Source organism: Sorex fumeus, unplaced genomic scaffold (assembly GCF_029834395.1).
Source record: "Sorex fumeus unplaced genomic scaffold, SorFum_2.1 ptg000063l, whole genome shotgun sequence".
Classification (NCBI taxonomy): Eukaryota; Metazoa; Chordata; class Mammalia; order Eulipotyphla; family Soricidae; genus Sorex; species Sorex fumeus.
In genome coordinates this window covers 2,462,379-2,476,645 of record NW_026606120.1, presented here as the reverse complement: position 1 = coordinate 2,476,645, position 14,267 = coordinate 2,462,379, and the positions used below count along the sequence as shown (strand labels likewise).

At 44.7% G+C, this 14,267-nt stretch overlaps 1 pseudogene; it reads right to left on the bottom strand.

Moving 5' to 3' along the window:
• Positions 1 to 3,104: 3,104 nt before the first annotated feature.
• LOC130035967 (60S ribosomal protein L23a-like) lies at positions 3,105 to 3,574 on the bottom strand (annotated as a pseudogene).
• Between the last annotated feature and the right edge of the window lie 10,693 nt (positions 3,575 to 14,267).

Sequence of the window (14,267 nt, the reverse complement as noted above, 5' to 3'; positions counted from 1 at the left end):
AGTGGAAATCTGTCAGTGGGGTATTTATCTGGATAGGGTGGGTCTCCTGTGCACAATTCGATCCCTGGGTGGTTGATGGAAGCAGACAGGGCAGGGTAGGGTGGGGCTCCTGATTAGAATCCCTTTGTCACCTGTGGTGGTGGGAGCAAGCAGAGAAGCTCTGTCCCTGGGTCCGCCGAGCCTGGAGTCCAAGGTCTCAGAGAGTTCCACTTATCTTGTTCTGTGGGTCTTCAGTTGTGCGTGGGTCTCGGCCGGAGCTGCCGCGCGGGTCCGGAAAGCGTCCTGGAGTGTGGCGACGGCTGGGTAGTGGAAGTAGTGTCGAGAGTGGAAATCTGCCAGTGGGATATTTATCTGGGTAGGGTGGGTCTCCTGTGCACAATTCGATCCCTGGGTGGTTGATGGAAGCAGACAGGGCTGGGTAGGGTGGGGCTCCTGATTAGAATCCCTTTGTCACCTGTGGTGGTGGGAGCAAGCAGAGAAGCTCTGTCCCTGGGTCCGCCGAGCCTGGAGTCCAAGGTCTCAGAGAGTTCCACTTATCTTGTTCTGTGGGTCTTCAGTTGTGCGTGGGTCTCGCCGGAGCTGCTGCGCGGGTCCGGAAAGCGTCCTGGAGTGTGGCGACGGCTGGGTAGTGGAAGTAGTGTCGAGAGTGGAAATCTGCCAGTGGGGTATTTATCTGGGTAGGGTGGGTCTCCTGTGCACAATTCGATCCCTGGGTGGTTGATGGAAGCAGACAGGGCAGGGTAGGGTGGGGCTCCTGATTAGAATCCCTTTGTCACCTGTGGTGGTAGGAGCAAGCAGAGAAGCTCTGTCCCTGGGTCAACATACCAAATTCCACAGGATGGGTATGTCGTTCCTAACGTTCTCCCTTCCGAAATCCGACACGCCATTTCATTGGTAAAGAAGCAAACAGCACCCGGCCCAGACAAGGTCAGACCTGAACACCTGAAGAACCTGCCGTCAGTACTCATCAATACACTGGCTCAGCTCTTCACTCGCTACCTGTCTCAATGCAAGGTTCCGTCCCAATGGAAAACCAGCAGGACCGTACTACTGTTCAACAAGGGAGACATCCATGACATTGGCAACTATCGCCCGATCTGCCTATTGTCTGTCATCTACAAGCTGTTCACTCGAGTCATCCTGAATAGGATTGGCAGAACACTAGATGAAGGACAACCATGCGAGCAAGCAGGGTTCCGCAAAGGATTCAGCAGCATCGACCATATCCACACGGTAACCAAGCTCATTGAGGTTTCTCGGGAGTTCAAGATGCCGCTCTGCTTAACGTTCATTGATTTAAAGAAGGCCTTTGATTCTGTTGAGATGGAAGCGGTCATTGAAGCCCTAGCCAATCAGGGCATTCAAGCCCAATACATCAGGATCCTCCGTGAGCTGTATTGCGGATTCACTACCAGGATCTCACCATTCTACAAAGAAGTGATCGTTGATGTCAAGAGAGGGGTACGGCAGGGTGATACCATTTCACCGAAACTCTTCAGTGCCACCCTCGAGAACATCATGCGACGACTGGAATGGGAAGGAATGGGAGTGAAGATAGATGGTCGGCAACTACACCACCTCCGCTTTGCTGATGACATTGTTTTAATAACACCAAACATCAGCCAAGCGGCACAAATGCTGGCCGACTTTGACCGTGAGTGTGGAAAGGTAGGACTACAGCTGAATCTTACGAAGACAATGTTCATGAGAAAGAGCCTTGTTCCTGACGCCCCATTCGCTCTCAATGGAACAACCATCTCCAAATGCAACAGCTATGTGTACCTAGGTCGAGAGGTCAACATGACAAATGACCTGGCACCCGAGCTGCGCAGGAGGAAGAGAGCGGCTTGGAACGCCTTCAAGAACGTCGAAGAAATAGCTAAGAGGACGAAGAACCTCCGGCTCCGGGCACATCTCTTTGATTCCACTGTTCTTCCTGCATTAACATATGCCTCAGAGACCTGGGCCCTACGCAAACAAGATGAGAACGCCATTCAGGTCTCCCAAAGAAGAATAGAAAGAGCTATGCTTGGAATATCACGTTTCACTCAAATGAGAGAACGAATCCGGAGTTCTGACATCCGTCGACGATCAAGGATCAGGGACGCTGTCTCATATGCCAAGGTGTCGAAAATCAGATGGGCTGGTCACGTAATGAGATTTAAAGACGACCGTTGGACTAGAGCTGTTACTGATTGGATTCCACGGGATGTCAAGAGACCACGTGGCCGCCCACCTACCAGATGGTCAGACTTCTTTGTCAAGATCATGAACGATTGGTTTGAGGCCCTCCATGTTCCCGGAGCGAAGAGATGCCATTGGGCTACACTAGCACGCGACAGGGACAAATGGAGACGTTACTGGCGCCCGCTCGAGCAAATCGACGACTAACGGGAAGTTAAGTGATTAAGTGATTAAGAGGCAGCAGCCACCTGGTATGCGGTCCCTGCCAAGAGCCGCTGGGTTTTGAAAATTGTTTCTGAGTCTCTGGGTTCATGGCTGTTAAGCAGATTGATCCGGAGCCAGAGAGGCGGTTTGTAGGCAGTAACTCGGGGTCTCCCTGAGATGGGGAGGAAAGGGACAGTTCCACACCCATCTAGTGAGGCCCCATGTATCTCATCACTGCAGGCCCAAACCTTACTGTCCAGTGGCCTTTGGAGGATGGCGGTCACTGGGCCGCCAAGGGGAACAGGCCAAGGCACAAAACCTATTCTCACCTGGAGTGGCCCAGCCCCAGTAAACTACTTCAGGAACAGGACGCATTTTTGCCAAAAGCCTTTGGGTTCCGAGGTTCGTTTCTGAGTCTCTGGGATCATGGCTGTTAAGCAGTTCAATTAGGAACCAAAGAGGCTATGCCTCCAATTATGTAGCTGAGCCGGAGGTGGTTTGTGGGTGTGTCTCCCACATACCTAACTTTTGAGCGTTTACTTTCTTAGTAAACTTTACCTCAAGTTTTTGGTGTCTGGCCAAAGGCACAGCAGCAATTTTGGGGTATCTGAAAGTCTGACAGTGCCATCAGGCTGCTGATGCACTCACATCCAAGTATAGATTGACCTGCTGGTGGCACCACAGGAATTGCATTTAGGATTAGCCAGCTGGACTGTTTAGATGATCCCAACTTTGTTGGCAACATCCAAGGCATCGTAATCAGGAGCCAGCCGAACATAGGCATTTTTCTATCATTCAGGCCTAATCAGAGTGTTGACCTTAGCTACATTAATGTCATAGAGCTTCTTAACAGCCTGTTTAATCTGGTGCTAGTTGGCCTTGACATCCACAATGTACACAAGTGTGTTATTATCTTCTATCTTCTTCGTGGCTGACTCGGTAGTCAGAGGAAACTTTATGATGGCTTAGTGGTCAAGCTTGTTACTCCTGGGGGCACTCTTCCGAGGGTATTTGGGTTGCCTTTTCACCCGCAGCATTTTGGGTCTTCTGAAGGTGGGTGATGTGTGGATCTTTTTCTTTTTCTGGTTGTGGACGCCTTTCAGCACTCTTTCTTGGCCTTCAAAGCTTTGTCTTTGGCTTCAACTTTGGGAGGGGCAGGGGCTTCCTTTTTGGCCTTGGGTGCCATCTTTGTAAAAAGGGTTTCTTATGGCCATTCCCACGGGCTTATGTGCCCTTGTTTTTTTTATCCATTTATCTGTTCTTGGGCACTCAGGTGGTTTCCAGATTCTGGCTATAGTCAATGGTGTTGCAATGAACATAGGAGTGCAGATGTTGTTTCTGCTGTGTGCTTTTGGGTCTACAGAGTATATTCCCAGAAGTGGTATTGCTGGGTGAAATGGGAGATCAGCTTCTAGTTTTTTGAGAAAAAAAGATATATTGCCTTCAAAATGGCAGAATCAGTCAGTATTCCCACCAGCAGTGAAGGAAATTCTGTTGCTCACAAAATCCACGCCAACACCTATTGTTTTTGTTCTTTTGAATGTGTGCCCATTTCTGAGGTGTGAGATAATATCTAATTGTTGCTTTGATCTACAGCTACCTGGTGATTAATGACAAAGAGCGTTTTTAATGTGTTTTGAGGTGATTCAAATTTCTTCTTTGAGAAAAGTTTTGTTTATTTAATCGCTCCATTTCCATATGGGATTGAATGCTTTTTTTCATGTAGAGTTCAACCAGTTCAACCATTATATACTTAACATTAATGTCTTATAAGTAGGATATTCGGTGAACATCATTTCTCATTCTGCAAGCTGTCTTTGTATCCTGGTAACTGTTTCATTTGAGTTACAGAAACTTCAGCACCATTTTTTGTAGAGGTTTTCCTTGTACTACTTTATATTTCTTGCTCCCTTATCAAAGATTAGATAATCATGTATTTGAGGGTATGTGTAAGGATATTCAACCCTATTTTATTGGTTTTCTTATCTGTCTTTGATCAAATACCATGCAGTTTTAATTATTAATGCTTTGTAATGCAGTTTGAGTTTGGGAAAGGTGCCGTCCATCTTTTTGTCCCCAAGAATTACTTTAGCTATTCATGTGGGCTTATTGTTCCATATGAAATTCTGGAGGGGCCTGGAGCGGTAGCACAGCAGATACGGCGTTTACCCTGTAAACGACCTACCTGGTTGATTCCCAGTATCCTATATGGTCCCCTGAGCACCGCCAAAAGTAATTCCTGAGTGCATGAGTCAGGAGTAACCCCTGAGCATCACCGGGTGTGACGCAAAAAGCAAAAAATTAAAAAAAAAATTCAAGAGTGTTTGATCAGTTTCTTTGAAGAATGTCATGGGTATTCTTATAGGGATCTCATTGAATCTGTATATTATTTTGGAGAGTATTGCCATTTTGACAATGTTAATTCTTCCCATCCATGAGTGGGAATGTATTTCCATTTCCTCATCTTCTCTTTTATTTGTTGAAGTAGCATTTTGTAGTTTTTATTTTTTCACACAAGTCCTTTACCTCCTTAGTTAAGTTGATTCTGAGGTACCTGATTTTCTGAGTCATGATTGTGAACTGGATCTTTTTTTCATATAACTTTCTTCTCTTTCATGTTTACCCATAAGAAAAGCATGGGCTTTGGGAAATTGGTTTTGTGGGCTGTGACCTTACTATACAAGTCTATTGTTTCTAGGAGCTTCTTGATAGAGGCTTTCAGGTTCTCTAAGTATAGTATCATGTCATCTGCAAATAATGAGAGATTGATTTCTTTCTTTCCATTCTGGATGTCTTTAATATTTTTTTCTTGTCTAACTGATATGACCTTGCTTGAGCAGGCCCAGTAACGTCTCCACTGGAGACTTTGTTGTTACTGTGTTTGGCATATCGAATACATCACGGTGGCTTGCCAGGCTCTGCCGTGTGGGCGAGAGTATTCGATATGCCAAACACAGTAACAACAAAGTCTCCAATGGAGACGTTACTGGACCCGCTCGAGCAAATCGACGATCAACGGGAGGGCCTTTACCTTTACCTTTACCTTTACCTTAACTGATATGACAAGTACTCCCACTACTACATTGAATAGAAATGGCGAGAGTCACCACCCTTCCCTGTTATTAGAATGAAGTCTTTAATTTTTTTTTTCATTGAAGATAATGCTTGCCATGGGCTTGTGATAAGTTGTTTTTACTATATTGGGGAAAGTTCTTTCAATTCCCATTTTGTTGAGAGTTTTTATCATAGAGGGGAGCTTTATCTTGTCGAATGTTTTCTCTATGTCTATTGATATTATCATATGGTTTTATCTTTTATTGATATGATAGATTATGTTGATTTACTTGCAAATGGTAAACCATCCTTGCATCCCAGGATGAATCCCACTTTGTCATGGTGTATAATCTTTTTGATGAGTCACTGGATTCTGCTTACTAATATTTTATTGAAGATCTTTGCATCCATGTTCATCAGGGATATTGGCCTGTAATTATCTTTTTCTTTGATTTCTCTGTCTGCTTTTAGTATTAGGTTGATATGTGTCTCGTAGAAACTATCTGGGAATGTTTCTATTTCTTCAATTTCCTGGAAAAGCTTGTAAGTACTGGCAATAGGTCCACTTAAAATGTTTGGAAGAATTCGTTAGTGAGTTGATCTGGACCTGGACTTTTGTTTTGGGAAAGTCTTTTGATTGCTTCTTCAATTTCCTTGAGAGTGATAGGTCTATTCAGGTACCCAAATCTTCTTGGTTCAGTCTTGAGAGGTTATAGGAATCCAGGAATTTATCCATGTCTTCTAGGTTCTCTTGTTTTGTGACATACGGACTCTTTAAGTAATCTATGATGATTTTTTGAGATTCTATGGTTTCTATTGTGATGTCTACCTTTCATGTCTGATTCGATCTTATGGTTTTCTCTCTCTTTGTGAGTCTTGTGAGTGGTTTATCAATCTTGTTTATTTTTTCAAATAACCATATGTTGGTTTCAGTTATATTTTTTTATTTTATTTTTCTTTCAATCCAGCTTGCTGATTTGTGCTCTAAGTTTTATTATTTATTTCCTCCTGCCTTTTTTTGGCTCCCATTTTGGTCATTTTCTGAGATTTTAAGCTCTGAAGTCAAGTTATTTATGTGAGCCCTTTATTCCTTCCTAATAAATCCATGCAGAGCTATAAAATTTCCCCTTAACACTGCTTTAGCTTTGTCCCACCAGTTCTGGTAGTTCGTATCTTCATCCTTATTCGTTTCTAAGAATCTTCTGATTTTTTCTTTGATTTCATCTATAACCCACAGGTTTTCCAATATTGAGCTGTTTGATTTCCAGTTGTTCGATTTGATTCTCTATGTCTGAGTTTGATTAACTTCTATCTTCAGTGCATTGTGGTCTGAGAAGATTGTTAATACAATATCTATATTCCTGTTTCATGAAATATGTTATTTCATTGTATTCTTGCTTATATGACAGATTTGTTGTGAATTGGATGTTATTTCCTTTATACTTTATGTTTTGCTTCTGTTTTATCACTTCAAGTAATTTATCTGTCGTTCTTGCTTTATTTTGTAATATATTTTGGTGTTGTTCTTTTCTGTATATTTTGCTTAGTACTCTTTGGGTCTCCTGAGTCTGTGCACTGCTCTCCACCACAACTGGGGACATTTTCAGCTATTATCCCTCTCATTTGTCTTTCTTCCACTTTTTTATTTTCCTCTCTTTCAGTTACATATTTCAAATATTGTCCTTTGTGCTGTTGCCCAATAAATATTTTGATATAGATTTTATTAAATCACTTAATCACTTAACTTCCTGTTAGTCGTCGATTTGCTCGAGCAGGCACCAGTAACGTCTCAATTTGTCCCTGTCGTGCTCTAGTGTAGCCCAATGGCATCTGTTCGCTCTGGGAACATGAAGAGCCTCAAACCGATCGTTCATGATCTTGATGAAGAAGTCTGACCATCTGGTAGGTGGGCGGCCACGCAGTCTTTTGACATCCCGTGGTATACAGTCAGTAACAGCTCTAGTCCAGCGGTCATCTTTAAATCTCATTACGTGACCAGCCCATCTGATTTTTGACACCTTGGCAAATGAGACAGCGTCCCTGATCCTTGATCGTCGACGGATGTCGGAACTCCGGATTCTTTCTCTCATTTGAGTGAAACGTGATATTCCAAGCATAGCTCTTTCTATTCTTCTTTGGGAGACCTGATTAGCATTCTCATCCTGTTTGCATAGGGCCCAGGTCTCTGAGGCATATGTTAATGCAGGAAGAACAGTGGAATCAAAGAGATGTGCCCAGAACCAGAGGTTCTTCGTCCTCATAGCTATTTCTTCGACGTTCTTGAAGGCGTTCCAAGCCGCTCTCTTCCTCCTGCGCAGCTCGGGTGCCAGGTCATTTGTCATGTTGACTTCTCGATCTAGGTACACATAGCTGTTGCATTCGGAGATGGTTGTTCCATTGAGAACGAAAGGGGCATCAGGAACGAGGCTGTTTCTCATAAACATTGTCTTCTTAAGATTCAGCTGTAGTCCTACCTTTCCACACTCACGGTCAAAGTCGGCCAGCATTTGTGCCGCTTGGCTGATGTTTGGTGTTATTAAAACAATGTCATCAGCAAAGCGGAGGTGGTGTAGTTGCCGACCATCTATCTTCACTCCCATTCCTTCCCATTCCAGTCATTGCATGATGTTCTCGAGTGTGGCACTGAAGAGTTTTGGTGAAATGGTATCACCATGCTGCACCCCTCTCTTGACATCAACGGTCACTTCTTTGTAGAATGGTGAGATCCTGGTAATGAATCCGCAATACAGCTCATGGAGGATCTTGATGTATTGGGCTTGAATGCCCTGACTGGCTAGGGCTTCAATGACCGCTTCCGTCTCAACAGAATCAAAGGCCTTCTTTAAATCAATGAACGTTAAACAGAGCGGCATCTTGAACTCCCGAGAAACCTCAATGAGCTTGGTTATCATGTGGATATGGTCAATGGTGCTGAATCCTTTGCGGATCCCGGCTTGCTCGCATGGTTGTCCTTCATCTAGTGTTCTGCCAAACCTATTTAGAATGACTCAAGTGAACAACTTGTAGATGACAGACAATAGGCAGATTGTGCAATAGTTTTCAATGTCATGGATGTCTCACTTCTTGAAGAGTAGTACGTTCATGCTGGTTTTCCATTGGGATGGAACCTTGCATTAAGACAGGTAGCGAGTGAAGAGCCGAGCCAGTGTATTGATGAGTACTGATGGCAGGTTCTTCAGGTGTTCAGGTCTGACATTGTCTGGGCCGGGTGCTGTTTGTTTCTTTACTGACGAAATGGCATGTTGGATTTCGGAAGGGAGAACGTTGGGAACAACATATCCATCCTGTGGAATTTGGTATGTCGGCAAGTGGATATGGCTATCGAAGAGATTTGAGTAGAAGTCATGGATAATCTTCTCCATTGCTGTTCTGGAGGATGTGATGGTTCCATCAGGACATCGGAGGGCAGTCATCTTGGTCTTGTAGTTGGCAAAGGACAGGCGGGCGTTACGAATACTTTTGCCAGCTTCTGCCACATCTACCAGTACTTCTGCTCTTCTCTCTTTGAGGTCTTCCTTGATCGCATCTCTGCATTGCTTTGCAAGCTCGGATGTTAGCTTGTGGTTGCCTGAGGCAGGCGCCAAACCACGCTGGCGAATTAGCTCAAGAGTTTTCGAAGACAGGCATTTTTTTGTGGCTCTCTCTCTCTTGGCATTCCTCGCACATTCATGGAGGTGCTGAACCAGTCGATCGTATTCCTCGTCAATGTCGTCAACAATGGCATCTTCCCATGTTGCCACAATAGTGCCAAAGAGTTCCCAGTTGGTGGTCGTTCTGGGAGTTCTCTTTTTGAACTTTGCAGCCCTTTCTCCCCACTCTGTGAAGTAGAATTTTGCATGAAGGAGATGGTGGTCTGATCCCGTTCGAAATTTTGGGACAACAGCGACATTGGTCAGGCAAAACCGTCAATTGAATATGATGTGGTCTATTTCGTTGTGGAATCGTCCACCAGGAGACTCCCATGTCCATCGTTTAGATTCTGCCTTCTGGAACTGTGAGTTACCATGGATGGTCCTGGTCGACATGATGAACTCAGACAGTCTCTCACCCTGTTCGTTCCATTCTAGGCCATGGGTCCCGATGTGAAGTTCTTCAGCTGATCTTCTCGGTCCTATCTTGGCATTAAAATCACCCACAATGATCTTGTAGAAGGTGTGGTCTTCTTTATAGAACTTCTCCAGCTCCGTATAGAACTTCTCGATTTCTCTTTCATCATAATGAGATATTGGTGCGTAGACAACGAAGATAGAAACTGCAGGCAGTGAGCCACATCTATTCAAACGTAAACATCCGATTCGGGTTGTTAGGCATTCAAATGAATCAATGGTCATCCCTTATTAAATATATTTTCTAAAAATGTTCACGTTTCAAATTAAACTTCTAAGTTTATATTTATGTACTTTAGCATTCCTGTAGTCTCAAATATCTTTTTTTTACTTAAAATCACTTTTTAATGAGTTTGTTTTATGATAGTACAGCAGTAAGGTGTTTGCCTTGGGCGCAGCCGGCCCAGCCGAGCTGGGTTTGATTCCTCCGCCCCTTTCTGAGAGCCCAGCAGGCTTCTGAGAGTATCTCGCTCACAAGGCAAAGCCTGGCAAACTACCTGTGACATATTCAATATGCCAAACACAGTAACAAGTCTCACAATGGAGATATTACTGGGCCCTCTCGAGCAAACTGATGAACAACGGGAGTATCGTGACCGTGACTGTGACTGTGCATTCAAGTTTTTTTTCCAACTCTATTTGTGATTAATGTTCATTATCAAAACATCATGGTATAAGGGGATAGTTGATAGAATTTTCATCTTTTTATTTTTTATGGATATATGTTTTCTGACACGGCATGTTTTCTATCCTTGATAAAATTCTAATGCACTGGATGAGAATGTTAAGTTAACTTTTTGTGTTTAAAGGACCCAACATATATCTGTTAGGCATGTTTTTTCATTTATTCTTTAAGTGAAATGCTTAGTTTTTTGCCTAGTTTACTTATCCAGCACTGATATCTGTCTTAAAATCTCCTAGCTCTGTTGTGTTGCTGATAATATCTTCCTTATGTCTAAGAGCATTTTCCTTAAACATTTTGATGGGCTCTCATTAGGTGCATACATATTTAGGCATGTGATATTTTGATGTATTAATAAGTTAATTTTTAAGTAATAATCATTCCTTTCATAGTACTTTTTATTTAAATTATCTAGATTTTTATTTGACAATTTTATTGCTTTTGAAATATCAAAATTCACTTATGTAACTTAAAAAGAACCTCTATGGAATTTAAGTGGAACTATACTTAACTTATCACTTATCACTTAACTTCCCGTTAGTCGTCGATTTGTTCGAGCGGGCGCCAGTAACGTCTCCATTTGTCCCTGTCGCGTGCTAGTGTAGCCCAATGGCATCTCTTCACTCCGGGAAAATGGAGGGCCTCAAACCGATCGTTCATGACCTTGACAAAGAAGTCTGACCATCTGGTAGGTGGGCGGCCACGCGGTCTCTTGACATCCCGTGGAATCCAATCAGTAACAGCTCTAGTCCAACGGTCGTCTTTAAATCTCATTACGTGACCAGCCCATCTGATTTTCGACACCTTGGCAAATGAGACAGCGTCCCTGATCCTTGATCGTCGACGGATGTCAGAACTCCGGATTCGTTCTCTCATTTGAGTGAAACGTGATATTCCAAGCATAGCTCTTTCTATTCTTCTTTGGGAGACCTGAATGGCGTTCTCATCTTGTTTGCGTAGGGCCCAGATCTCTGAGGCATATGTTAATGCAGGAAGAACAGTGGAATCAAAGAGATGTGCCCAGAACCAGAGGTTCTTCGTCCTCATAGCTATTTCTTCGACGTTCTTGAAGGCGTTCCAAGCCGCTGTCTTCCTCCTGCGCAGCTCGGGTGCCAGGTCATTTGTCATGTTGACATCTCGACCTAGGTACACATAGCTGTTGCATTCGGAGATGGTCGTTCCATTGAGAGCGAATGGGGCGTCAGGAACAAGGCTGTTTCTCATAAACATTGTCTTCTTAAGATTCAGCTGTAGTCCTACCTTTCCACACTCACGGTCAAAGTCGGCCAGCATTTGTGCCGCTTGGCTGATGTTTGGTGTTATTAAAACAATGTCATCAGCAAAGCGGAGGTGGTGTAGTTGCCGACCATCTATCTTCACTCCCATTCCTTCCCATTCCAGTCGTCGCATGATGTTCTCGAGGGTGGCACTGAAGAGTTTTGGTGAAATGGTATCACCCTGCCGCACCCCTCTCTTGACATCAACGATCACTTCTTTGTAGAATGGTGAGATCCTGGTAGTGAATCCACAATACAGCTCACGGAGGATCCTGATGTATTGGGCTTGAATGCCCTGATTGGCTAGGGCTTCAATGACCGCTTCCATCTCAACAGAATCAAAGGCCTTCTTTAAATCAATGAACGTTAAGCAGAGCGGCATCTTGAACTCTCGAGAAACCTCAATGAGCTTGGTTACCGTGTGGATATGGTCGATGCTGCTGAATCCTTTGCGGAACCCTGCTTGCTCGCATGGTTGTCCTTCATCTAGTGTTCTGCCAATCCTATTCAGGATGACTCGAGTGAACAGCTTGTAGATGACAGACAATAGGCAGATCGGGCGATAGTTGCCAATGTCATGGATGTCTCCCTTGTTGAACAGTAGTACGGTCCTGCTGGTTTTCCATTGGGACGGAACCTTGCATTGAGACAGGTAGCGAGTGAAGAGCCGAGCCAGTGTATTGATGAGTACTGACGGCAGGTTCTTCAGGTGTTCAGGTCTGACCTTGTCTGGGCCGGGTGCTGTTTGCTTCTTACCGACGAAATGGCGTGTCGGATTTCGGAAGGGAGAACGTTAGGAACGACATACCCATCCTGTGGAATTTGGTATGTCGGCAAGTGGACATGGCTATCGAAGAGATTTGAGTAGAAGTCATGGATAATCTTCTCCATTGCCGTTCTGGAGGATGTGATGGATCCATCAGGACGTCGGAGGGCAGTCATCTTGGTCTTATAGTTGGCGAAGGACAGGCGGGCGTTACGAATACTTTTCCCGGCTTCTGCCGCATCTACCAGTACTTCTGCTCTTCTCTCTTTGAGGTCTTCCTTGATCGCATCTCTGCACTGCTTTGCAAGCTCGGACGTTAGCTTGCGGTTGCCTGAGGCATGCGCCAAACCACGCTGGCGAATTAGCTCAAGAGTTTTTGAAGATAGGCGACTTTTTGTGGCTATCTCTCTCTTGGCATTCCTCGCACATTCATGGAGGTGCTGAACCAGTCGATCGTATTCCTCGTCAATGTTGTCAACAATGGCATCTTCCCATGTTGCCGCAATAGTACCAAAGAGTTCCCAGTTGGTGGTCATTCTGGGAGTTCTCTTTTTGAACTTTGCAGCCCTTTCTCCCCGCTCTGTGAAGTAGAATTTTGCATGAAGGAGACGGTGGTCCGATCCCGTTCGAAATTTTGGGACAACAGCGACATCAGTCAGGCAAAACCGTCGATTGAATATGATGTGGTCTATTTCGTTGTGGAATCGTCCACCGGGAGACTCCCATGTCCATCGTTTAGATTCTGCCTTCTGGAACTGTGAGTTACCATGAATGGTCTTGGTCGACATGATGAACTCAGACAGTCTCTCACCCTGTTCGTTCCATTCTAGGCCATGGTTCCGATGTGAAGTTCTTCAGCTGATCTTCTCGGTCCTATCTTGGCATTAAAATCACCCACAATGATCTTGTAGAAGGTGTGGTCTTCTTTATAGAACTTCTCTACCTCCATGTAGAACTTCTCGATTTCTCTTTCATCATAATGAGATGTTGGTGCGTAGACAACGAAGATAGAAACTGCAGGCAGTGAGCCACATCTATTCAAATGTAAACGTCCGATTCGGGTTGTTAGGCATTCGAATGAATCAATGCTCTTGGCCAAGTTTGTGTTGACAAGGACACCGACGCCTCCAACACCTCTTTTATCGCATGTTCCGAGGAACAATTCTTCTCCGGTGTCGAAAATGGCATGGTGAGACTCGTGTCTTCTTGTCTCGGTCAGACCAATGATGTCGTACTTGATCATTCGCGCTTGCACCATCAGGTCCTCGATGGATGCATCTGATGTTAGCGTACGTGCATTGAAAGTACAGACGATCATTTTTGTCTTCCTTCGTTGTGGCAGCCTAGGTCGGCCTTGAGATTTTGTCGGCCTCTCCTTTCTCATCCTTCTCAGTGCTGCCATGTCGGTGAAGCCTTCAGGGTCAGGTGAATGAGACCAGTTGTAGTTACTGGTTTTGGCATATCGAATACACAGCGGATAGCTTGCCAGGCTCTTCCATGCGGGCGGAATACTCTCGGTAGCTTGCCAGTCTTTCCGAGAGGTATAGAGGCTTTTGGGGTGACCTCTAATCACCCTTGTAGGTGTTATCATATTTGAACCCTATCAAATATGGTATGACAATTCCAGAAGACGGGTATTTAGTGTCTTATGATGTGTCGCGCGGCCGCTTAAAGCGTCCTGGAGTGTGGCGACGGCTGGGTAGTGGAAGTAGTGTCGAGAGTGGAAGTCTGCCAGTGGGGTATTTATCTGGGTAGGGTGGGTCTCCTGTGCACAATTCGATCCCTGGGTGGTTGATGGAAGTAGACAGGGCAGGGTAGGGTGGGGCTCCTGATTAGAATCCCTTTGTCACCTGTGGTGGTGGGAGCAAGCAGAGAAGCTCTGTCCCTGGGTCCTCCGAGCCTGGAGTCCAAGGTCTCAGAGAGTTCCGCTTACCTTGTTCTGTGGGTCTTCAGTTGTGCGTGGGTCTCGGCCG